We start from the raw sequence: 25637 nt of genomic DNA on the forward strand, positions 1-25637 counted from the left end.
ATCGGTAAAATATACCCTATTTTATTTTTTTTTATTTCTTTTTAAAAGAGAGGGAAATATAAAACCGGAGTTCAGTCGGGTCCTCAGAGGAGGATTGACATTCCATCTGGGAGATGTCAAGGGATGAAAACTGCTAGCTGCCCTGCTGGTGATGAATAGAAGACCAGATCAGTAGCGTAACATGATGCTGCCGTGAGCTTTGCAACGAAATAAGCTTTATATCATTTCTTTTTCAAGCCAGGTCTGGAACACTAAATGTGCCTGTTGGTTGCAAAATAACGCTGAATGATGCCACTGTTTTCAACAGTGCTATTCTTATTGTCAGTAAGAAATGTGCACAAAATTAATATTAAATGATAAAGATGTACAGATCTTCAAGGTAAAGATTTGGAGGATAGAGAAGTAATTTGCATCACAAAACATCACAAAATCATATTTTGTGATGTTTTATATTATAAGACCACAAAAATTAAGGCAAAATTTAGAAGTGGAACATTTGTTTTCAGTTTTACAAACAAAAAAATTGTTCTAAAATGGGAGGTTGGCATTGTATTGTATTAAGTCACGTGGAATTCCAAAATATTACATTGAGGTTTGAGTCCAAGTTCTTTAACTTAAGGGTATTTTTTCAGTTTTAATCAAACCTAGATTGATTGATTGGCTAGAAAGTCCAGTTCATTTGGGGAGGTGAGAAAGCACAATCGAACTCCAAAAAAGCAAATTCTGGTCCGACTGAAAACCTAAGTCTCGTTTGGTTGAGATAAACTCAAAGCAAATGTAATAGTCCAAAAAAAAATATCTAGTGCTATTGAGATAAACAGAAATCTGACAACTCCTAAGATTCGTTACCATGAAGAAAGAAATTTCACTCTGTATCGTTTTTAGAGGTTATGTCATTTCTTCCATTGGTTCTTAGTGCAGTGCCACCACAGGCGAGGATGGGATCAGGTTCTTTTGAAGGCTTTAGTTAATTTGACAGTATAGTGTGAAAGCAAACGGCATCAACTGAAAATGGAACAAAAATTGCAATTATGATCCCCAATAAAACCAAATTTACAGAACTACTAAGAGTGAAAGCATCTTAAAATGTGAATCATGATTGCTTTCCACAGGTATGTTAAGCTAAGTTGGTGATATGGAATAAATAATGTTTGGTAAACACCAATTTAATTGGCTAAAGGGGGGGGGGGACGCACTCAATAACAAGCAGTGCTTCTTGACTGCACAGTGCCATACGTTTGATGCTCAAACTTCTACTTTTTAAACTGCGGGGTTGTTAGAAGAAAATTTAGTGCAGCAACATGTGATTATAAAGAATATAAATCAGCTTTATCCCCTTGATGTGTCGCTGTCCAGCTTCTTTGAGCAAGCCGCTATAAATGAACATCTAGCGCCACATCATTAGCCGGTGGAGACAAGAGCCGAGCTCATAATTTGCACTGACAGATCTGAGGGGAGCTCTAAATTATCCAGAAACAACAACAGCGGCGTCGGCCAGGACAGTGCAGTATTTCTGGGAAACGGGGTACATTATTCCTCATTTAGGGGCTGACAGTTCGACTCGTTGGATAAAATTGTGACAAACAGATATTGTGTTCCCAGAAAACTCAGCATTTATTTGCAGACACAACATCTAATTTGGAGGATAATGGGAAACGGCAAAGTGTGAGCCAACTTTGGGTGTCATAATTGCATCTCAGGATTTTATATTTGTTTCTTTATTTTTTATTTTTTTATTTTTTTGAACAAGACTGAAAGATATAACTCGCATTGGACTTTAGGAAATGGTAATTACACTGCATATTGTTTATTTTTCATAGTTAAAAATTCAATATGTCCAAAATCGCCAGAGGGCATGTCCAATTGAAGCATTCTGAACATTAAAAATGTTTTTTGTTTTTTTTGTTTTTTTTCACTTGTGGTCATCATATTAATATTAAAATATTTAATCTGAGAAGTTTGTGTTTGGGAAATCAAGAAAAATTAGACAGACACCAAGATTCCTTGCAGGCAATGTACCAGCTAATTTTCTCGCAGCTTGCTCAGATAAACAACAGAATTTAATTTTTCATTTTATTTACATGCCACCAATTTACAGCAAAGTCATCTCAAGGCACTTAAAAAAAGTCAGTTGGGTCTAGTGATACAGACTCCAATATTACATTCCCAAGCTGACCCTTTAACAAGCCGTTCAGGTTTAGTGTAATATTGAAGTTAATTCAGTTTAGTCTTGGAATTGGTTTCACTCTGAGAAAATCAAATTCCATAAAATCAACAAGCAAAGAGCTCCATCGCTCCAGCAGAATTCTTAGTCTGGAAAAGTTTTGAATGCAGTATCTGTGGTTTTGAGATCTGACCAAGGATGGGAAAAAATAGGAGTAAGATTTTATCTCATTCACTCAGCTCCTTCCTTCCTAAACATGAGATAATCCTGAGCTATATGTAGGCGTCAAGCCCAACAGGAGCCACGCTTTCACTGCCACCGTCCAGTTCAACCTCTGCTGCAGTCGCATTCTGTCAAAAAGAGCTTTTGTTGTAAAATTTAAAATTGATCACAAGCAGCATATTTCCCCAAATGTTGCAAATTGATGTTCTGATGCTCTGCGAAATTAATGATTTAGTTCTGGTATTATTAAAAGCACCCAGCCGACCATTTCTTGAAATTACTCATCAAAGTGTAAAAATCAAATTGCCTTGTTTTCAACCCTTTGTTTCTTTGTCAGATTGGTTTTAATCAAACGGATATTATTTTATACAATTAAAATCCATTTAAAACAAATCTTTGTTTAGGATTATTAAATATTCAATCAGTGAACAAGATCACGCAATCTTCATTTTTGATAATTGTGTTGGTCTGTCTTTTTTTGAGTTGTTTGCTCTCTGACTGGGTTGCCTTGGTGACTATGCATTTTTTCGAAAAGCTGATAAATTGCAGCTTAGTACATAGTTTCTATCGGAGTAACAAAGGCCCCTCGGCTATTCTGAGTATAAATGGTTGTGATGCTTTTAATGTCAATCTCATAACTCCCATTCTTTAAGAGAAGTCATTTTAAAAATCGTCATGAATATGACACACCGGAGGTGCAGGTTTTATCTCGGTTATTGTTAGCACATAATCCAATGTGCCGGTTTTAGAAAGGTTATGCATTTGGGGTCAAATGTGAAGCCTTGAATTCCCCTGTGAAGATAGCTGCCCTATTTCTTGGTCTATCTATGCTAGGTTCAGAAGGACAAGATAGGAATACAGTGATGTGGAAAAAGTAGTTTTCCACTTAAAGGCGTTTTATGTTTCAGAGCAGAATTTGCAGGTCCAACAATTACAGCAAGTTGTCCATGTCTTGAAGTGAGGAAGCAATTTTTTTTTTTTTTTTTTTTTTAACAATGGTCTTGGCCTCTTTGTAACTCCTAGTTTTGCTCAGAAACAAACTGAGGCAATTGAGGACTGTGGCATTTAAAATGTTTTCTAGCTTCTTGAAGTACTTTAGATTGGGTGACTTCAGGAAAGGGTCACCGATGTTCCACGTTCTCCTTATTTTTGGGTAATGACTCTTTGCTAGGGAGCGAAGTCTCCAGCTAATCAGACTCTTCTGCTGCATGATGGTACTGTGGAGTGGATGACAGTCGATGTTGATGTTGGTGGCACAAAGAGGATTAGTAGCCCTTTGTCAGACTGACCATTTTGGATGATTTCTTATTTTTTGAGATTGTTTTTTTCTACTTCACTTGTTCTGTTCTATAGGCCTGGATGTAATTGGGTATCGGTGCACCTACGGAGACTTATATGGTTTCTTTTTCCAATTAAATGCAAGATTTAACAATGGGTTCATCAGTCTGTCACAAAGGAATTCATAAAAAAAAGAAAAGTATTTACACATTTATCCAGATGTGAACTAAGCTTAGCTATTGAACATTTATGACAAAAAAGCTACACATAATGAAATTTGTAGGAGGACACAATTCTTATTGTGCTGTATATTATTATAGATCCCCTGTAGATAATTGAAAGAAAATGAATCATTTCAACCAAAATGTATGTAACATGCAAATGATCAACCAGGATAGCTTCATATTTTATGTATTTTCTGCACCACTTCTCAAAACTCATTCATCTGTACTTTGTAATTCATGCATTTGGAAAACTATTTGACCAGTCATGTTCACACTGCATCCCCCCTCCCCACATTTTCTATAATTGCAGCATTATTTACTCCCATCTAGTATTCTGGAGAGACGCTCTGCAACTTTCATCAAGTAAACTTATGATTGTGATATTGTAGGAATTCTCAATGCAGTTAGCTCTACGTGTGCTGCACAAAAATCAATAAGGTCATTTTAGTATATCTGCCATCTCATTAATTGATCGACTATAGCTCTGGTTGCATTTCATCGTATCCTCTTTCCTTCCCGATATTTTTGAAAGCTGAAGTGTAAATACCCACAAGCCAGTCTGTGGGGGATTATGACTGTTCTAAAAAAATGTTTTATTTAAAATGCAAGTTTTAGTTCTTATTTATACCACAAATACTTTGTAATAGCTGTTTATAAAAACTCCAATCCTTTTCATATGATTTTCTTGCACAAGTTCCCGTTCACTCTGCCATCCAGGACTTTTTCCATTTGACACAGTGAGAGATTTGTCATGTGCCTAATTTAGATATTCTATATTCTGGGTTTCCGGACCCACAGGGAAGGACATAATTGAATAGGCCGTGTCAAAGCCTACCCCCCCCCACTTCACAAAAACCTCCCAGGGACATGCTAACGTTAATTATCTCCCATTGCAATATGGCCTAGTTTTATAATTACTGGTCCTGCCAAATTTACTACAACATCTAAACCTCTCACCAGACAGTTATTAATTTAGTGCTTGTGATCCGGAGTTGTGTTCTGTACAGTTTGCCTACTTACCTTATTTACAGACGGAATTACAATATTTGTGCTTGAGGGTTTGATTGGGCTGGATGTCGCAATCACAGACGGAAGGGGGGAAAAAAAAAGACAGGCTCTTCATTAGCTGTGCATATCTTATCGGCATTAGTGTTCTCATTTTGGCATCAAAGGGCTGCAGTTCGCATTGTGAACATAAAGATTAATTCACTTGTCATGAGCTTTATGAAACCAACTGTTTAATGCATTTTTGCTGAAACCTTTTGCATTCATAATGTTTGATATAAAAGAACCTTAAATATAAAGAAAAATATATTTATGAATCTTAAAAATAAAAAGTTGAAAAGTGTGGCGTGCACGTTACTTTGATGCCTGTAAATAAAATTGCTGCCAACATATTCTATGTTGAGAGAGAACTAAAACGGAAATTTGTGGTTTGTCAGAAAGCCAAAACTACAGATTATCTGAAACACACCATCTCCATGGTGAAGCAATGTGGCAGCATCATGCATTAGGTTCCGATTCCAGAGTTTAGTAATGGTTTGGTAACATAAAGTGTGTGAGTAAAGTCTCTGTTTGTTTTTGTATGTGCCACTGCTCGCCACCCAGGGCTACATCCCCACAGGGGGGGGACAAAAGTAATTGCAAATGAAAAGAAACATATCTATACTCATGCTTTCTCTCAAAAACGTTTCCTATTACTTTATTTCATCCATTTATTCTATAAGGCTCTTGCTTCTATGAACAGTTTTGCTCTGTAAAATATTTAAAACTGTACTTGGACATCTTCCTCCAAAATACAGTTAAAAGCTGCTTTTGAGTGTCTGTCAGTAGAGTTTGCCAAAAAAAACTATAGGCAATAACTTCGAGAGTCTCTCAAATTTGCATTGAAGAGAAAAATAAATACTGGAAATGTAGTTAACATTTTTAAAAAGAAACAAAAAAAGTGAGACAGATGAACACCAGTTAAAATGTGAACAACAACAAGGTATAGGAAAAAAATAAATAAAAGGAGTAAAGTTGAGAAATTGGACTAATTAAAAATGTAAACACAAGGAGGGCATGACTGGTGAAAATAAGTTAGCTTGATTAAAAATAGGAGACAGATGCTGAGTAAGGAGCTTGTAACCGGGGCAACTGGGGCTATCTAGAGACTAACAATTGGCAGAACCATATCAACCAAAAACTAACTAAAGCACAAGATCCAAGGACAAGCAAAAGGAAATAATGTAAAACTTTGACATGAATTCACAACCAACATTCAAGGCTTATGCTTAATTAATCAGCTGTTTAAGGGCATTTTGCTTTCAAGAATCTGCAGAAGCAGCACAAATCATTGCTGGAAAAGTAAAAACATGACTTGTGTTGCAACATGGCATCCAGGTAACTTTTAAGCCCTAACCACCAGCTGAGACTTTTTCTTGTCAAAGAAAGTTGGAGCAGAAGTGCTCACATGGTGCTCTTAAAAGCATATTTTTGTGCAATGGAATGTATTTGGTGTGGAGCATATGGAGTGAGACTTTTTAATTAAAAATTCAACAGCTGGATGAATTATTCTGTATCTCATCATCTTTTATGAGCCATGGGGAAAACTCAAAGATTGTGTAATGCTGACCAGAGATGCAGCTCTTGGGCTTGGAGTCCTGCTGCTGCAAAACATAACACCCCCATTCATATTCTTTCGATATGAAAAGGTAACAAAAAGGGCCCAAGTCAAAAAGAAAGTGTGATTTTTAATAAATATAAATTGATTAATTATTGTAGAGGCATCAGTAATTATTTTATTTATTACTAATAAATAATAAATCATTATTTATTCATTTTAATAATTGTTTTATTATTAGCACATCGAGGTCTGACGTGCTAAATCCAATTTTGGCCGATTCAGAGATTTGTTTATTGAGAATCAAGAGTTTTTTGATTCATGTATTAATTGTGCTGGAATTTTATTCACTAAAACAAGAAGCCTCAGAGCATAATCATTAAATGAAATGACATTAATGTTCATGTCCAACCAAATGCCTTCAGAAAAAAACCTTTAAAAAAATTTATTTAAAAAAGAAAAAGTTTTACAGATACATCAATAGCTTTCAAAATGGATGTCCCCAAATGCATTTAATACTTAAACACCTAACCAGCAATACTGTTTGAAAATAATTGTGAATTATTCAGTTTTCAGGAGTGAAATCAGAGACTTTATTAATTAAATTTTCACTTTATATGAGCTTATTCTAAAGTATTATGTGCATATGAGACAAACTACCTTCAGCTAATTCCTTCTACATTTTAGCAAGTGTTGTATTTTGAAAAGCTAATATTGTGAACAATGAAATGACCCCCTGATTACCAGTCAGTCAAGGCTAATTAGAATAATTTGCTGACTAAAATAGTGCGTCATTGACTATTGTGGTAAGATGTACTTCATTTAAATAAATTGTAAGAAAACGGTTTGAAACTGCATCGATTATAAAGATTCAAAAAGTTGTTGCTTTCTGGGTCTATTGTCAGGGGCTACTCTGCAAAACTCTTTAAATTGGCTTGTTTCTCAGTGTGAAGAAACCATAATGAAACAAATAATCACATGCATCATTATTCTGGGGTATGTTTACATGTTTAGCATAAGCGACACTTGTTGAGGCTTTAGCTGCAGATCTGAAACATTAATATTTACAGGCATTTATTTACATCTGCTTTGATGGGATCTCTCATTTATTTGCTTTCTCGACTTAATTTTGATAGCGCCAACGCTTTTTATTTTGATAACTTTTTTTCTGAAAAGAGAAGCGCAACATTTCAACTTCCACTGCTAAACCGTTGCCCTCCAGTTGCTGAGCATGTGCTTCGCTTTTACCACAGGCCGGAGCCACCTGGGGCCATTTTTATAGCTTCTATTACTGAGTGCTATTCTAAAATTAAGGCTAGCAATTAAGAGACAAACCACTTACCCAGATTATATCATTGACTAAAGGTTAACAGCAAGCACACCCAAATATAGTTCAACAGAAGGAAAGTTCAGAAAAGAAGAGCTTGGTAGGTTTCTCTGTCATTTTTATTATTTATTTTTTTCCCTGCAGAATACTCCCCAGGCATCTGGCCTACATGGTAAGGGCAGCACATATCCAGTTAACCCTCTGATCAAATTTTAGAGTTCTGATCCCTCCAAGCTATAATCTGTATCATGCAGAGGATCCTCACCATTATTAGCATAAACACTTGCTAAATTAAAGCAGTATGGACTTTTTTCCGATGGCCTACTTTTGGCAAATCAACGTGTGTGTAAAGGTAAGGGTTGTAGCTAAAAATAAAATATAAAAAGAAAAAAAAAATCTGTATTTTCTTTTGCTTTCTTGTTGGTTCTTTACCATGTTTTATTGATCAAAGAGTACAAACTGCTGCTTTCAACTTTTAACCTGTTGGTTTGTGATGCTCTTTTGGGAGGAATGTAGGTATAGATCAACACCAAGGGATTTGGGCTTTTTTTTTTCTCTCTCTCTTGGCTGCTGGAAAGTGTGAACAATTCCACATTTAACAAGAAACTGCATTAATAGAAGGCCCATCTCATACTTTCTTTCCTTTGACAACACATTTATTTATCCCTGTCATCTGTAGACATAACAAGTGTCAAACAAATGAAAATATCAAAACGTTACTTTGTCAGTTCAGTTTCAATTTGACAAGTGAAACGGATAGATAGATTCATATTACGCAGAGACGTCAGAGGCTTATCTCTTGTACATTCCTAATATCAGGCTCGCAGGTAAATTGAATGTTGCAGAAAACCAAATTAATTCGGAAATGTTAAATTATCGTCGACAGTCATACAGAAGACTGCTTGCACAAGAGACACTGAGGGTAAAATGAGAAAAAGGTGATCGCAAAACATTTGGGTTCTTCACAGACTGCTCTATGCAAAAACACCTATGGAAAGTTTAGTGGAAGAAAAAGTTGTTGTAAAAAGGTTATAGAAACAATAGTGCTGAGCGGCTGCATCCCATTTCTTGTGATTTCCTGCAGCAGTTTTATTGAGTGGCTGAAGACATTCCCTGAAAATAAGGTCGTGTTTACAAGGATTTATTTAAATATTTTAAATCAACAGATTTTGGTAAAACTACAAACATTTGTGTTGTCTGCCTTCAAGATTTCTTGCAAAATCGTGAAGGAAGTTGTTTTGCACTTTACAAAATGATTTGGATCTTATGCTTAAAATATTTCATTAAAGAGTAATCCCTACTTTAACAAGCATATTTTGTGTTCATACCCTTTTCATTTTCATAGCTCATATTCTTTTAATTTTTCCAAAGTGCATGGAAATGTTTGTGAAGAATTCACATATATACTCATAATTCAGTGTGAAGAGCTTCTTGTGTAAACCAGTTCATAGTTGTGGGGGGTTTTCATGCTCCTCCCACCCGCCGCCCCCTCTGGTTTCACATACGTAAATATTTCATAGATGTTTCAATGAAGAAAAAGAATTTGATAGTTTCAAATCTTTAAATTTTCATAGGAAGGCGCTTCAGAGAGATGTTTTAGACTACACAGGCGTTCCATGTCTGGTGACATGTCTCTCGTGAACCCGCTTCTCTGTAAAACTCAGACAGCTTGATTTCGAGAGGCAGAGGAGATGAGAGATGATGAAGGTTTGCTCGCATTATTGTTTTTTTCTGTTGTCCAAAAGTCTTGAGTCGCCACCTCTTCTTTTCAATCGAACCCACAACCTGGTGAAGTCAGGGTCAAGACACAGAGCTGAACCCAAAGTTTACTTATCAAGCTGCTAATCCTCTCTGAGGGAAGGCTCTGGTTTGACTTTTCTCTTCTTTTTCACGGGTAGCTGCTTCCACGCATTAGGGCATTACTTGCTTGGCTGACAGATGAATTAGAATAATAAAGTCATCTCCGAGTGAATTATTCAAACATTTCTGTGGATCTATGAGGCAGTTTGTGTGTAATGATGAGACCCAAATAAATCTGGGAATTAAAATAGAGTACCTGACCCCTCCTTGGTTTTAACGCGAATGTCAGAGTTGGGCATCGCTTTCCATCAAACAGCAAAGTATTTCCTCAGATTTACGGCCTGTGAGCGGACGGTAAATCTAAAGCTGCTGTTGCAAGTCAAGCGCGATCTCGAGTCATGTCACCTCTTATTTGGATCATTTGTCAACCCTGAGTGCTTTTCAGTTTGGGTATCGCCACACTGACAGGTATCCTAACGACAATTATTTTTTACTCCCTTACTAAGATTTTACCTTTGACTTTGTTGGTGGGCAGAATGTCTTTGGTACTTTTTGGTAAGCTTTTCTAACCACACATGCCGCCCCGGAATATTCTTTCTTGAGAAATTATTTCAGTTTTGTTGCGTGAACAGTGTCAAGAAAGATGATTTCTAAGCTTTTCCCATCATTGTTGTCATTTATTCTGTACAGTTTAATATCGGAGCACAAACAATGTGGATGCAGAAGTTTGCAGACTCTAAAACTAGTACTTTATTTTAAATGTAGTCAGTTTTACCATTTATTCATCTCTGGCTTTATGTGATTTAACTGAGACACATTCCAAATGCTCTTTCATCAATATCTAACAGTATTATCACCGGTTTTCTCTGGGGTATAAACAATAACTCCTGTCATCGCTCTGCATATGGAGGCTTTTTAGCTTCTTCCCAGCAGGTGTTGGGCTTCCTCTGAGTTCGTAAAGAAACATGAAGTGTGCTGTAGACAGGACTATAAGTGTATATCCGTGTAAACCATGTGACTGACAGCTCTCCTGATGCTGTTTTTCCTGCTGCCTGCCAAGAGCCAAATGCGTGTTGAGTGAGGCTCCCAACCATGAGCCCAAACAGCCAAGTAAACCTGGCGTCGCCGTGGGTGTTGGGTTGTGGATAACGCAGTGCCAGTGCTGAGGTTTTAGTGTATTCTCTTGCATGGGCAGACGTGTAAATGTCACTGAGGTGAGGCGACAGTTGAGGCAGCACCCCGCACCACCGAGGACAGCAAGTCCACCCACTCCAAAGTAAGCTGTCTATAGCAAGAAGTGTGGTTACAAAGAACTGCGAGGCAGCTCTCCTTGGTCCTCAGAGACGATGGCCATGCAGGAAGGTTTCTTCCTTTTGGAGTTGCATTATGAGAAGAATGACAGAGGAGCTTGGCTGTGACTTGAAAAATGAAGACCAACTAAGGATAGGAAAATTTCATAAAGAACATCTGAGGTTAAAAAAGGAAACCTTTGTAAATCTTTCGACCAAAGCAAGGACACTGTTGCAACTTCCTGCAACAAGTTAGAGCGTCGGAAAACATGAAATGTCTTAGTTAGATTTCAGTGCTAATACATTGCAGGTGTGGCTAATTAAATTAGAATATCCGTATCAAGCTAATCTAGTTCATTTACTCAAAAAAGCGAAACTTGTTCATGGTATGCATTCTTTACATGAGCAATGACACTTTAAAAGAGTTTGTTCTACAATGTCACAATAAAGATAGAAATAATCATGATCAAGATTTTTGAGTTGGATTCTCCAGAAGATATTGGTACCCTCCCCAAGCAGAGCAAACCCCAAAAGACCACTGCTAAAGAAGCTAGCTATTTATAGAGTACCTAGCCAGAGAATAGAAAATGCTGAACAAGCAGCAGAGACATCCTCAGCAAGTCATTTCTGTAGTTTCAAGAATATTCACAATGTGCATAGCATCAAAGCTACTGCACATGACTAGGGCCACAACTGCTGCATTCACTGAAATGACTCTTTAATCAAATGCAGGAAGAGTAGAGAGGCACATAGTCTAAATTGATTGAGATCCAGTATAAAGTTTGCAGTCAATAACGATTAGGGAGGCCATGTCATGTCATTCTCAGCAGATCCAGATGCTGAGTGCTCCCATGCCTTATTGATTGTCATCCATGCAAAAGAAGCACCAACTAAGCATTTGATGCTTAATCTATAAACTACCTGGGCTTTCAACTGGCCAGAATTGATAGTTAAGCTGATACTTCATTTTTTTAATGTAATCAAATAATGGGATGACTGAAAGGCAACTTTTAGTTAAGAACTATTTCTAAAATGATCTTTTACATAAAAGGACAGCTAGGATCACCTGAGCCTGGTCAACAATAAATGTTGAGCAAGGAAGCAAATATTTTGTCCAAGATTTGAGAAGAAAGCTGAAAAACAAAACAAAAAAAAGTTTTAATCAGTATTTTTGGAAGAATGATTGTTATTTTTATGTCACAAACATTTACTTGTACTTTTTGAGCTATTTTCACTTTGATAGATCAAATCCAACAACAGAAATGGGATATGTTTAATTTCCCTGCATAATACTTTTACACAAAAAGAGTTGTCTAATAGGACCAATACAGACCCTAAAGTTTATCAAGATTTTAGGATCACCTAAAAGCAATGCAGTTCTAAATAAATAAATAAATCAACAATACAAATCACATTTTGCAGACGCACAACATTTAAACTTGTCGCCTAAATTACAGTCTGAGAGGTTTTGAATGCTAATCAGTTAAAGAACCAGAACCTTTTAACCAGTGTGAAAACCTCTTACCTAAAAAAAGGTGCCACAGTTCACAAAAAGATCTCCCTCTACATTGATTTGTTATGCAACAGAATTGATAATGTGCCAGGCTTTTGTTGCAGCGAGCAAAACTTGGAGCTTTATCCCAGTATAACGAAGAATGGCTTTAATTATATAGGATCAAAATCTGAAGATAAATGAGTATTTGTACAAACAGAACAGGGTGAAGCTGGAGAAGTGTGGCAGTTACAAAATGAAGTTTTGAGTACACTTCAAAATCTACATTGGACACACTGTACCCATGGATGTTGAACATTTGCTCACATCCCCCACTTAAGTAAACATAACTGAAAATCATTAAAAGCAGCGCTTCACAGTGCATTGATGATCTCACACAAATAAATGCCCTATCAAAAACAGATGGTTGAAAAAATCTTATCTCAACAAATAGTTGATCTGAGATAGTTAGCCTTCCAATCAATGCATTTATAATCATAGAAAGGTTTGCATGCATGAGAAAGTGTGATTATTTTGGTTTCAAGCTATAGAATTTTAGTGTATCTTTTCTAAATGTTCAGTTTTTCTGTTTTTGATGCTTCTTCAAGAAAGTGGCAAGTGGAGGTTCTGCTGCCCTGAAAATATGATGTGCTAAAGATCAACATTTTATTCAAATCAGGTATGAACTAGAGTTTAGTTGTTCGTTGTTAACCTTAGGTTTTGGTCGTGTTTTGTTTGGTTAAGATCTTTGGTTTCCAACTCTGGTTGTTTTGTGGACATTGTTTTAGTCAGTGTTTTGTTTTTGGTTAAGGTTGTTTTATTTTGTTAAACCCAAACAATAAATCCCAAATTGATAAACCTTAACATCTAGGTTTCTTTAATGTTACTTCTCCTTCCCCCTGGCAGAGCTGGGTCGGAACATTGACCAATCGGTGCAGGCATGCTTTGATTCCTCAAAATGTATTGTTAACTGGTCACAGTAGTTGCTTTGCATGGTACTGTTTTTTGAGCCCTGGATTCTGCCCAGCAGTGCTGCCTTGTGTTTTGGACTATTTTGGATTATTTTTTTCATTAAATACATTTATTCTTCACGTCCTGGTTCTCCCACCTGCTGCCTCACCACCTCATCACACCGCATTTCATGACACTGAAGCCATAATTGAGTTTGTAAATGTCTGAAAAAGGGGGGGGAAAGTAACATTGAATGAAAGAGCAGGAAAAGCATTTATCTTATGTGACATATAGTTAGTTGTAAAGTGTAATATTCAACAAGCTTTTCACACCATATTTGCTGTGTCATTCATCCTCCTTGGCTTGATTTTCCTCACTAGCTGTTTCATTGTTCTCAGGGACTTGGAACATTGTCATTATGTCTCTGTGCTGTTCTCCTCAAGGCTACACAAAGCCACATCTTTTTTTTTTTCTTTTTTTACTTCGTCCAGCTTATTCGCTATTCCCTGTCCTTTGTTAATTAAAATGCTGAATGGCACACTTCAGGTTGGAAACACAAAATTTCGTTGTTTGACCTTTTCTTTTTACCAACATGTGGTGCTGCTGGAATATTGGCGCCTTGATGAATGGATGATGTACTAGCCGAGCTGACAGGCCTCTTTGGGAAAAATTAATGAGAACACAGCAAGCAGGAAAGAGGAAAAGAGGCAACTTCTTTTTTTTCTTTGTTTATGTCTTCTCTTTTTTTTCTTTTTCTTAAGCATAATGTTGGCTTAGCTTGTGATTGGGTAATGGTTGTAATGTAGCTATTTACCATGTGGACACTTAAAACATTGACTGGTAGACGGGACGGCAAAGTAAGAAAAACAGAAGACACAGTTGTTGCTTGGCAGAGACACACAATAATAGCCATCATGAATGTCATTTGTGGTTCCTTCGTTAGCGCAAATGTCTGCCGTGCAAAATGGCAAAATTAAATGTGTAAAATGTGACAGTAAATTAGTGTTTCTAGAATTAGTGGTTGTCAAAATGTCATTTATGGACCTCGTGTTTGAAAGGAAACAATCTCTTACAATTAGTTCCATGGAGCTGAATGCCAAAACCATGCAGCCACAGAACTGGCGTTTCAATTAATCCCCAACTGATTGTTGAATTAAGCAACTCCTTCTGTCTGTCTGTCTGGACTTCCTATCCTTCATTTTGTCAGAGCGCGCTTCCAAAATGAGAAGCTAAAATGGATAAAATCTATTATCTGGTGCAAATTAGTCAAGCCTTCTTGACTGTCTCATGAGTCATTACGGCGAAGGTGAAAATGATTCTCCAGTAGATTAACACATCTTCCTGAAACGTAATAAATGGTCCTTAACCTAAATGATGACCACATGCGTTGCAGATGAAGACTTTCTTTGAAGGCCCAATGGAAATGGCTGGTAAGTACCAGCTCGTGGCACTGATGTACAATATTGAACGAGGCACGGAGTATACTCTAATTAGACAGCTCTCTAATGCATGCTCCTAGAGACTACTTGATGTTTTATGGCTACAGTTTCCATCTGGCTAAATGGACCATTCTACCCTTGGGTTAAATCGGGATTTCTCCTGTGAAAAAGATGTGTGATTTCAGGGTTGCCATGGGTGCAAATACTTGTACGCATTAGCTACAATAATGCAGAAAACATCTACCGTGCAAACAAGAAGAACGATTTACACCGCAAACTGAATTGAAGATGAAGAATGAATTGAACTTTGTATACTTCTTTGACAGCCATCAGGGAATCGATGTTTAAAGTGTGCAACATATCGGTAGGAGGTACAAGTCAAAGTAGTTTATGTGGAAGTCCGGCAGACACCTTAAACTGCTTCTTTTCCTCATTAAACAATTCCTGAACCGTTTTTCCTCTTTCAGTGTATGGTGTTTCATTTATCAGGGAATCTATGTTTAAAGTGCATAAACGGTTTGCAACATGCTGGTAGATGGTACAAGTCAATGTAGCGTCTTTGTCACTGGTAGGACCATAGATGTAGGATAGTAGGAACACCCAAAAAGAGCAGCAACTTTTACAATTTCAGCTGTTTCCCTTTGTCATACATTCCTTAAAATAAAGACCCAACCTTTCTATTTATATCAGTCCTGATATCACTTATGAACAAGACAATTGAAAGCATTTTTTTCTAGACAGGTTGACTGTTCCACTATACCAGTAATGCTGCAAATTATTTGGTGTTGGTTTGCATTTATGTAGGCCTTTGGTATGTATAGGAAGAAGTGTTGTGGTCAGCAGTAAATTCAGGTCAAGTGTGTGTATGCATCTTTCCCCCAAGAGGAACAGTATGCAAACCCTTAGTCGCCACTGCAGATCTAAAAGGAAGCTAATCTTCATCTTTCATTCCTCCAGATAGTGACAGTTGTTTGCTGGAGAATGTTTATTCCTTTAAATTCATGTATTCAGTTTATTTTAATCAAAACTTACAATGAACAGTGCAAATCAGTGTTAATTTTGAAGAGTATTAATTTAATTCCTTTAAGCCCCATTGGTGGTTGTTCTAAAGACACCGTTTCCTGAAGAACATAATCAATCACTTGCAAACTAAACTAATCACTTCCCTCCATTTTTCTCCAATCAATGCACTAACTTTTCCAAAGAGAAGCAATTGATTTGTGCATGCTTTGTTCTCGGAAATAGATAATTGCCCGTTTTAGAAGTTCTGTAACTCCTGAAAGCATTGATATAAAAAGAAAAGAAAAACGTGACTATTTGTACAGCACCAATATGTCTTATTTTTGCTATGCCATTTCCTTAAGATAGATTTGGATGTGCCAATTGGTTTAACAAGTTGAAATATTGATTTAAAAATGTCCCTGTCATAGATAATCTCTTATTATTTGACAATGTTTTTGGCCACTTTTGCAGCTTTATAGAATATTTTTTTATTCAAGCAAAAAATAAAAAAGAGAGATCTCTGCAGTAAGATAAAGTGTGTTTCTCTTGTGTGGGCAGAGTTTGTGTGAGCTGTGAGTTTAAGGGGAAGTTCTTAGGTGTACGTGGAAGTTGTGGACGTGAAACATGAAAGCTTTCATACTACCAAATTTCTACAGACAACCCAGGGTGTAGAATGTGTTAAATCATGTGGGAAATGCGATACCTATCTGCAGGACTATAAACAATAAATCTTGTAAAACAATTTTTATTTTTTTGTTACATAAAATATTTTAAGCTTCAGACTTATCAACATGTTTAACATGCCGGAGGTCGCAGCTTTTGGGGGCGGAGGAGCAGTGCTGCTTCCAGAGGAAACAGATAAAGTACTGATTGTAACAAGTCTATTCTATATCATGCAACTTTCAACCTCAAACCGTTTTATTAGTTGATTTAACAAATCACGCCGTACAGAAACTCCTCCCACATCCAGGAACCTCCCTCTTAGCAACTCCAGAAATCCCCTTCTTTTATAAGTCGGTGTAAAACTAAAATGCCAAATTTTGTATTTAGAACAGGCCATAATGGAAAGATTTCTTCTCTTTCCTTACTGTAATTTCCGAACACCTTTGGCAATGTTTTGGAAACCAATAGATTCATTTGAAATCTCCATTACGTGGGAGGCACACTTTGCAGTTGTTGCAGTATCAATCATGTTTGCTACTGAGATTGTGCTTTTAAACACCATCGGCTTTCCTGTGGGGGAGGGGAGAAATGAAGCTGTTTTTGACTTCACCTCCTCAGAGGCTGTCCTCAGAATCTGAAATATTGCTTGTTTGTGCAAGGAAGACAAAGAGCAGGGAGGAGACAAAAAGCAGAGAGTACTGCTCGACTTGGTGGGAGTTGTGTGATATTGATTTGCCATTATGGTGCAGGTTGACCCTGACGCTGCACTTGGAGTGTATTTATGCTACCAAGAAAAAGGCACTTTAAAGCCAGTCAAATGTCAGAAGTATTTTTTAATTACTTTCCAGATTTGATGTCCTTCTTGTTTGTTGAAAATCGGAATATAATAACTGTTAAATTCTTTATTGCTTTCTTAAAAGTCAGGTCTACAGTATGAAGATGCTAAAATTAAATGTCCTGCTTTTAAATTTGTTTGATCTCATAGGATTATTTATTTGGTTGAAAACACCAAAACAAACAACACAAAATTACACGTTAATGCCACAGAGTAAGAAGATACTCGAATGAATAGTTTTTATGAAACAGTGCAGATTTTGAGTTCTAAGAGCAAGCAGTTGAGAGTAGAGACACATTTTGACCATATTAAGCACATCTCTGACTCTTATTTACAGGCATGGAGGTTTAAGTGCTGCCAGTGGCTGTATTGGCATTATTTATAGGGTGCCAGAGCTGCCATAAATGTGTGACCTTTGTGTTGGATGATGGTCTCAGCTCAATGTTTTTTTAAGACAGAGAGCAACAGTGTTGTCTTGAAATCATAATGGAATCATTTTGTATTAATAGAATATACCAAAGCAAAATATATGTTGTTATATTCCCTTCATGTCATGTCCAGGTTGGTCTAATCAGGTTCAATGGTGCCTCATGTTCCTTTTGAGAATACTATTTCTGTTTGGGGTTTAGGTCAGATGAGTTTCAAGATCAGACCAGCACAGTAACACCAGGACCATAGGACTAACATTTTCTATATTTGCCAGTATAGACAGGTTCCAGGTCAACAGAAGAAAGCATTTAGTGCTGTGAAGTGTCTTGGTTGATGGCTGTGTGTACCATGTTGATTGCAGACTTGAGAAAAATCAGTGGCACAAGTTGATGATGTGACAACCCAACCCCACAAAACAAAGTGTTTTTTTTAGTTTGGAAGACTCCAAAAACTGAGTCACAATCTCTTAAATTCACTCGTTTTTTTATTCAAACGGGCTTCTTGATGAATATTGGATAACCTTGCCAAGACACAAGAAGAACATTGTTATTCTTGTTGATTTGTCATATCTTTTGTGCATGGTGCTAGCTTAGCAGGGTTATAAGGAGAACTTTAGCATGTTTTGCTGCCGGGGCCGCCCCCTTAATTCCAACCTGCTAACAGACTCGCCTCTGTGACTGTCTCGGTTGGCTGTTTGATTATCTCAGTTCACCCTGAGGTGTTTCACAAATGATATTGATGTACAAAGAAAGCCTCCATTGAAAGTGTTGTTTCAAAGGGATTTGTGTCTTGTGTGGATAACCCCGTAATGCAGTATGCCTTATTCTATTACAGATGAAACATTCAGTTTTAGTATTTTTCTTTCAAGTAGAATCTATTTAAAATGATCATAATGGAATTGTAATCGGATTTGATGAACTATAATTTAATCTTTTGTCGAACTAAAACACCCTAGACTAAACAGAAGTGCACGGGTAAGCACTCGCTTGCGTGTTTATTGTAAGTACGCCCACTAATTGCCGATGTTCTGTAGCGTTGTATTTTTTTTAGAAGTCAACCCCATCTCGGTCATCTGCTCATGTGCGCAGAGTTTTGTCTCTCTGTGCCTTTTCGTGTTTTCACAATTTGTTTCCCCAGTTTGTGAACTGGTTCATAATGTCCAAAAGCTACAATGTCTCACCATCACACAGTTATGATGACTGAAGGCGCTAACAGAAAGAGAGAATAAGAAATCTGTGAGGGAGGGCAGCTGTGTATGCACATGCATATCACTCCTGAATCTGTATGCTGGCTCTGCCTGCTTCATCTTATGTCTTTTTATCCTTGTTGTTCTTTCCCCTGAGAGGCTGTTTGGGTTTTCATGTCGCACCCCCACCCTCCTCTCTTTTTTTATGTAGGACACTGCTGCCTGGTTGATACTTGAGCTAAGAAGGAGGGGGAGCTTCTTCTGTTTTTGGAGGAGCAGGGACAAGATTCAAAGGCCTGACAATCAGATGCTGTGGAGTAGAACAACAACAACTATTTTGGGTACAAGAGCGTCTCACCAAACAGCGATTTGACTGAAGACGGTACAGAGACTCTGCTTATAAACACGTTATAAGAGAGAGTCGGAGGAGATGAAAAGTGGCGGGTGAGCCTGCAGGCGTTCCAATCAAGACGAACAGAGGAGAAGCGATGTATTGTTAATATCAATAAACAGAAGCAGCATCATGAAAGGTGAATGAGTTGAGCATTGTGCCACGAGCGAGAAGAATGAGTTGTTGAAATGTCTTGTTCATCATGAACTCAGTTTGGTGGTGGTGTAAAGGGAAACAGAATCAAAACTGCTTCTTCAAAGTGCTAACACAAACAAGCTGGGGGTTGGCAAGATTTCCAACAATCACAAAGAGGCTGAGGAATACTTAAGAACTAAAAGTTAATGGGTCATAAATATATTTTTAAGGAAATGCAGTTTATATTTTATGACATAGCATTCTGTGACGGCCTTCTTTTCAGATTAGGTGTGTCAAATTCCAGATTGATTTAGACTGGTGCTCTAAAAACTTCAGCCCACCATGTTTCTCTGTCGGTGTGATGCAAGATGCAGCACAACTGGAACCCTACCAAAAAGATTTCAGCATGTATATATATATTAAAAATTCTTCAGGATCATCAAAACATTTTATTTGTTTTATCATTCAGTAAATGAACTCTTTCTTTCCTCACACTTAAGGCAAGCCTAAAGTCTATGTTAATAGCCTACTACTTTTTCACCAAACCATATTGCCTGACAAGAATTCATATCTCACGATCTGTGACTCACTTGTGATGGCATTGGAAGCAGAGTGTGAAATAAGGCTGCTCTAGGATGATGTGACCACCACGTTGGTGCAAATCATCACTGTTCTTGGTATTCATATGCTGTTCTTAGAACGTCCAGCGTGTTTCCCAGAAATAATCAGTCATTTCTTTTTTACGTAATACCGAGCTTCCACAAAGGTGGCTGACATGTGAAAATGTCAAAGGAAGAGAAAATGAAAAAGAATGTATTAGTGGCAGAATTTGAAAGTAAAGCCTGGATGATACCAACGGCAGGGCAATGATAAAGCAGAAGAGATGAGGGCGAATGAGAATAAGAGGATAAACTTGTATGAGGCTGGGATTTAGGATAAAGGCAGTTAATTTGCTATATGTCAAAAGAACCAGTCTGATTTACTTTGTTACAAGGTTGTTTAAAGTTCTGCATCTTATGGATTTAAGTCACCGATCAATACGTATTTAAATATATTTTTAAGTAAGAGGCTTACTTTGTTGTATCCCAGTATTTCTGGGATGTAAAGTTTAGTCATGGCCAGCTGGTAGATGCTAAACTACTTAGGGAATCAGCGGCCGCAACAATCGGTAAGAAACTGGATTAACTTTTAAGATTTTAAGCCGTGCTGTCCCCCTGCTGCGTTTCCTCTCGCACAAAAAAACATTGCCATCATCTCATGAAAAATTCAGCCGGCATTAATGATGCACTTTATTTTGGGACCAAAATAGATGAACTATGTAAAAAATATATATATATATATATATATATATATATATATATATATATATATATATATATATATATATATATATATATATATATATATAAATGAATTAAAAAAACAGCATCTCTCGCTGATGGAATCAAACATTGCTTTTAATGATTACTTAAGCCCATCTCTCCAGCTCACAAACTATAATTAATACATGTAGAGAGTAGACAGGGCAAGAAGTGTTTTGAAGGCCAGTGATAATATTATAATTAACGAGGAGCACTAATTTCTTATTCCCTTTCTTGTCCTCTAGCAGGTTTGTCCTTTTGTGTCCGCAGTACGGGTGCCAAGGAAAACAAAAACATCTCTTTGGTGTGGATCATCTATGTTCATTAGTGGCAGCACTAAAGTCTAGGTCATCATGGTTTAACGTCTCCAATTTCTGATTTGTAGACTCGGCTCCGTTATGTCATAGAGACCAAGTATGATATGGGAATGACTGTTTGTTCAACATTATCAAAGATAAATCTGGCAATTAAACGTACGGTCCAATAAGGATACCGTTTGTTAATGCACGCAGGAGGGGCTAAAGGTCATTTGCCTGATTTCATACAAAACATGACTTCTGATCAACAGTGCCAAATTATTTATTACAGGAAGACGTGAGGATTTTCTTATTTGTTGTAAAGTTTTCTTTTGAGTCAAGTCAGGTCTTGTTTGACACGTTGAGCTGTTGTCCAGAAAATAAAATCCACTGGATGTTAAATCTGATTTGGCTGGATAGCAAATGTTAGCAGAACGGCCTTCAATAATTGATGATTTAAAGTAATTTATCGAGTCAAATGTAAAGACTTATGTTTTTGGTATGCAGTCACAATTTTCTTATTTTAAAGCAGGCAACTTGACCAAAAGAGATTAAAACAAAATAAACAGATATAGAGTGTTTTACAGTCCAGATAATTTATATTAGCCATGAGATTTCAGCATGTTTTAATTATTTTGCCATTTATTTCCACAGTACATGAAAAGACGTAAGAGTACAAATTAAACCAGAGCACACTCTGAAAATGGTGAAACGATTGTGGGTGGGAGGAAATTGAGATATGGATCATCGAAGGTGTGAATTGATGCATAAGGTTGCGACAAATGGTGCAAGATGAAAGATCACAGTACCATCGCAGATCTACCACTGCAGTTCTAGGTTGGATCATTGACCATAATTTGATTAGACTAAAATGTATGCATGCTTTGATCTGATCTCCAGTTTCATAGAACTAATTTTTAAATTAACAGCATCAAACATTTTTAACAAAATCTCTAACCAGTTCTGTTTGGTGTTGGAATGTCCGATTTTTCTTTTAGCAGCTTTTTTTTTGCTGTATTTTTGGCATTGTACGTTGTTTTGTTTTTCTAAGCTATCTGACATTGTTCTGCTGCTCAGAGTATTTTTTCAGTCTTTATAGTGATGGTCAAAGTTGGAGACAGAGTGTATTGGCTGCTGCAGTTTTCTGATTGTTTTGTGAACTTCTTGCTGACAAAGCGCTCCCTAGAAAGCTGCTGAAACAGAAAATCTAAATTGAAAATATAAGTTGTGGGAACAATACATCCAGGTTATCAGTTTTAACAGCACATAATTAGTTAAAACTCTGTTACAAGCCAAATCATCATACGTTTTGTGACGCTAACCTTAGCCAGGCGTCTTAGCAAGTCTCTCCATATAAAAACATTTAATGAAGACTTAGGCAAGATGTATATTTAGAAATTGGAAGTTTTCCTGCTTTCCTGGGACAAAAAAAAAAGTTTCTTTCAAAACAAGCCTAACATCCCAATATGACTGCCGTCAAAGTGTGCTGATGTCATCAAATTACATTCGTTTTGAAGTGTCTTGCTTTTTTCCTCAGTAGCCCCTTTCTAGCAGTTCTTTGTACTCCTACTCTGCATTACTCTTGTTGGGGTGCTTATGAGGCTTAAGCATTTGAATTCATATCCACCTGAAGGAGAAACAAAAACCTAAAGTTATTCCCTGAAAATGTCTTTTTCACAGATCTCATAAAACACGGCTTACTTTTAATATCACTCAGCTATTTTAAAGATGCATCAGGTTGAAGCGGAGCTCCAGGGTAATGCCACTTCCTGATAAAGTGCGTCTGCAGGTACAGGATGTAGATATAATAACATACTGTTTCAAATTGAAGCTTGGACTAGGCTAGTCATACTATTATTACTTTTATTGTATCAAATAAAGTTAAATTTAAATCATTTTTTGTTCAAATTTGACTCTGTTTGCAGAGAATAACATCTACCACTCAAGGGATTGGCACTATGTTATGAATTATTCCCTTCAGAAATCAGGATTTGGGGATGATGTGATCGTGCGCTGGCGTGTGTAAGTGTGTCATGTTCTTTTAGGACAGGAGTAAAGCAAGAACATGCTTCACTACAAGCTTGACTTTCTCCATGTGGAGTGGTGGTAACATTGGTATTCGTTGATGGAAGAAAAAAAAAATATCTCCATTGATTGTAAATCTAGCACGGAGAAGAAAATGTGCTGAACATGAATTCATTGAGAAAGTCCAGAATAAGAAAATCAAGCATTGACCGTCTCCCTTGATTCCACCTGAAAAGTGTGTGTGTCTCTTCTGTTATTGTCATCGCTGTCTTACCAACTGTTGTTAAACCAAACTGACAATTTGGATTGTACCCTTCCACGATAGCTTACTTCTGCACAGGTTTTGATTAAATGTGTTTTTTTGTTCTTATGTTGCTTACATCAAAAATTTTACCTATTTTGGGGAGTCTGTATGAATTGTAGTTTTAGTTTCAAGAAGTGTGATTTCCCATTTGCTTCAGGTTTGAACATGCAGACATTGTGTAACTTTGTGGTTAGTGTTATTTTTTTAATAACTTGAGCTAGTCTGTCCATTCTTCTTTAATCCCAGATCCCCAAAGAAGAGAACTCTTGGTGAATATTCCCTCTTTCTGGACCAGCACTTGCACACCTGAAAGATCGCTCTGTACCAGCAGACAAGCAGCTTCAGAAAAATGCGACCAACCAATCTGGGACCCAACCTCCATGACACTTTCAGTGTGACTTAAATCGCCTTTCTTCCCCACTGTGAATCTCTGCATAAATGTTAGTAAGGCGTATTCAAAACATCTACATGCCTAAATTCCTTGAGTTGATATCTTGTGATTTGCTATTGAACTGCAAATGGGTATAGCTTTTTGGATTTTGTGTCTATACATTATTTCTGAGCTGAACATGTTAACTGGAATTGAAATTTTCAATTCTGCAACTACGATTTTCCAATACACACAGAGAAGCTAATGTCTGGGCATTCTGACGCTACCCAACAGAAGAGATTTAGCCTGTTTGTTTCAAGATGACTGTGAGAATAAAGAAAACCCGCTTAGCTGCTGTTAACTGGAGGTTGCGCAGAAATAAGTGAACTCTTCTAACAAGCAGGCACATTCAGCTTCTGGCTTTCTTACTCCATCCGCCTGCCGTCCACAGAATGACTTGACTCACGTTGCCATGGAAACAGGAATCACCAAAAGCTCAATAAGATCTGGATGAAGGGCAGGGAGAAATGGAATGAAACAAATGAATAGTGTTAATCAAGAACCTACCCATCGCAATGATTTGTATTGGATGGATGAAAGTTACCCCAACATGTACAAGTTTCTTATGGATCCTTCAGGCAAAGACCTATATGAATATTTTTCTGACAACATGATCAGTTGGGAAAACCTGCATGGTGGCATTGATGTTAGTCTTTCTGTGCGACGCTCCACCTACTTAAACACTTTTTGCACACTAATCACTAATCACTCTTTTCCCCGACTTGGAGACTTTCCCATTAGACTTATAGGTCAGAAAGCATTTTCTTCAGTGAGCTTCAGAGTTTACAAAAATCTGTCAATGGATATATTTCAGAGAGGCTTCAAATCTTTTTACAATATACAAGCATTTGCATATGTATTTTCTCTATAGCTGCTCTAAAAAAGTGTATACTATCATCCTTTTATAAGTTTAACAGCATGGATCCCAGTGTTTTTGACAAATTAGATGGATGACATTAAAAGTCATGTTAAAAGTCTGGCATACATAAAAGGAATTGGCAACATAAAAGAGTGAAATCTTTTTAAGATGAGCCCTGCTGACTTGAATTTGTGAACTAAGGGGAAACCTGAATTGGACTTTTGTCAATTAAGACTTGGAAATCTGCTCCGAAAATGCAGAATATGGAATATTATATCATCAAAATCATCAAGCAAATATGCGGCAAAGTCATTAGGAGTCAAACATGGGGATTTTGCCATGATGTAAAGGAATTCAGTGTTTTAGCAATCTTTTAAATAGTTCTACAACTGGAAACCAGAATAGACACAATAATTCGAAATGTCCCTACATTTCTTTTTCTATCCTACTCTGTATTCCCTTCCTTGTACACGTGAGATCTTCAGGCATCACTTTTATTCCCCCCCAATAATCAGCACTGGCAAATCTGTGTGAAGTTTCTGCTTTTGTCCCGTTCAGCACATCCAGCAAGTATGCTTACAAGTCAGATTCCCATGGCACGGCTCCATCTTTCTCCTCACCACTATCACAGACATTATAATATACCGAGCTACAATGTTGGAGAGAAGGCACATCCCCTTCCTCTGCTATGAATTAATCTGCCAGCAAGCAGGATCACTGCGTTCCCCTCCTTCTGCTTCTTATCGTCGCTCGGAGGCAACTTCTTAAGTGGGAATAGGAGATAAGATGGGTCGGAGAGAATGAGATATCGCGGGCTAAATTGAGATTTAATTTGCGATGGAATTTCTAAACATGCTGTGCGACGCTGAGCAGGTAACACTTTGGGGTGGGGTGGAGGGGCTGCCTCCATCTGGGCAAACAATTGCTCTCCGC

The 25637-nt window shown here is 37.3% G+C and overlaps 1 long non-coding RNA gene across 1 annotated transcript in view; it reads left to right on the forward strand.

The window, feature by feature from the left end:
* The window catches only part of LOC122827025, a 118267-nt gene extending 98869 nt beyond the window's left edge, over nucleotides 1–19398 (forward strand). Inside the window, exon 4 of the long non-coding RNA XR_006369920.1 lies at nucleotides 19115–19398. This is a non-coding gene — a long non-coding RNA (uncharacterized LOC122827025). The remainder of the gene's footprint in view (nucleotides 1–19114) is intronic.
* Nucleotides 19399–25637: the final 6239 nt, after the last annotated feature.

Source organism: Gambusia affinis, linkage group LG24, assembly GCF_019740435.1.
Source record: "Gambusia affinis linkage group LG24, SWU_Gaff_1.0, whole genome shotgun sequence".
Lineage (NCBI taxonomy): Eukaryota > Metazoa > Chordata > Actinopteri > Cyprinodontiformes > Poeciliidae > Gambusia > Gambusia affinis.